The sequence below is a fragment of the Sorex araneus genome, chromosome X (assembly GCF_027595985.1).
Source record: "Sorex araneus isolate mSorAra2 chromosome X, mSorAra2.pri, whole genome shotgun sequence".
In the NCBI taxonomy this organism is placed as follows: Eukaryota; Metazoa; Chordata; class Mammalia; order Eulipotyphla; family Soricidae; genus Sorex; species Sorex araneus.
Window position 1 is genome coordinate 259,607,650 of NC_073313.1, and position 1,812 is coordinate 259,609,461.

The 1,812-nt window shown below is 45.6% G+C and overlaps 1 pseudogene; it reads right to left on the reverse strand.

Moving 5' to 3' along the window:
* Positions 1 to 979: 979 nt before the first annotated feature.
* LOC129400315 (U2 spliceosomal RNA) lies at positions 980 to 1,124 on the reverse strand (annotated as a pseudogene).
* Between the last annotated feature and the right edge of the window lie 688 nt (positions 1,125 to 1,812).

Here is a 1,812-nt window from a genome sequence, read left to right on the forward strand (position 1 = left end):
TCTGTTAGTATTTTGTCTTGCAGAGATTGGCAAGCTTCTGTGCCACTTTCCCATCTAATATACTCTGCTCCTGCTGGGCTGTCAGTTTTGTGGAATTTGTAGGTGTCAGGGGGCCAAGTATGTAGGTACATGATGCAGGACCTCCAGGATCTGTAAAATTGGGACAATTCGTGGCCCACCCCCTTTCGAGGAGGTCCCAGAGATTTAAGCCAGAAGACCTGTGTACCTATGACTTTCACTTTCTTATAATATTAGTCGTGACGTTGTGAGGCTGGGCATTTCCATGGTGGAGGCTGTGGGATGTGGGTGTGGCTTCTGGGGCTTTGGGCAGTACACAGAGCAGGGGAGGCTGCTACCCTCATTCTGAGAAGGGCCGAGAGTTTTTAGTCTCAAATCAGTGTACCCAGGAGTTTCATCTGCTTGGCTGTAGGATGTGGATTTAATAAAGTCTTTTAAATCTTGTTGATTTATCCCTGTCGAGTAAGGCGGGACTTTTCTTCACATTCCTTTCTGATAAAGTGAAACTTAGACATCGGAAAGCAAACTTTTAGGGGTCATTCTTCTATTCTATTCTATTCTATTCTATTCTATTCTATTCTATTCTATTCTATTCTATTCTATTCTATTCTATTCTATTCTATTGCAGGGTCACTGATTTCTGTTCCAGCTCTTGACATTTTTAATGCTACTGCTTTTTGGGAAAAGTTGTTGTAGTTTTAAGTCCTTGTCATTTGCTTTCTTAGAAGATAGAAAAATTTAATGTGTCAGGGCAAAATGTGTTGCTAAGAAAATATTAAAAGACAACAGCTGCACATTTTTGCTGGAAATGGTGATATTTCTGGCTCCAAGAGTCCAAGCTTTAGCTGTTAACATCCATCGAGTCTTCCTTTCTGCGTGTTTGCTCTAGTGGGCAACCTACTTTTGGTTTTCTGAGTAAGCTCTCAAACTATTTGCTACTCAACAAAGAAGTTGTTGAATGGGAAGGTTTCTAAATTGCTTAGTATAGCAATGAAAATTTTAGAAAGCTCTCAGTATTAATTTCTTATTGGAAAAAGTCTTAATTGATTTTGGTAGGAGTGTCCCAGATACTACACTTGAGCTTAGCCAAAAGGCCGAGAAGTGCTATGTAGCAGAAACTATAATCCCAAGCTCCCGGAAGAGAGTAACACAGTCTCTTGCCCCCATGCCTGGCTGTCTTCATGGGGACCCTCAGAGGGGGTGGGCTTCAGTTTCCCTCCCCACCCCAAACAGAGCCCCCACAGCTGAAGACCTCCAAAGCCCGGCCACAGCCATGCTCAAGGCCCCTCTCCACGTATTCGGACAAGCCTCACACATGAAGGCACTGGCAGAGGAACCCAGGTGTGCGAGACTCGGGGCTGAGACCTCCAAGCCTGTTTGGATCGGGACTGGGCCTCTTCTGCCCAGATCCCCCATTTTCCAATAGCTGGGCGGTCACACCCAGGGACTGCCCCTGGCACCATGTAATCCTACCAAAGGTCAACATCCAGAGACTATAATACCAAGCTTCTGGAAGCTTTGAGGGCTAGTGGCATCTTAAAGCCTAGTTCTCCCTCTGAGAGAACCTGGCAAGCTACCGAGAGTTTCCTGCCCACATGTGAGAGCCTTGCAAACTCCCCATGGTGTATTCATATGCAAAACCAGTAACAATGATAGGTCTCATTCCCCTGACCCTAAAGGAGCCTTCAATGTGGCACCATTGGGAAGGATGAGTAAAGAGAGGCTTCTAAAATCTCGGGACTAGGATGAAGGGAGGGTTGTCCCAGAAGAGGTGCTCAGGAGACCCAGAGCAAC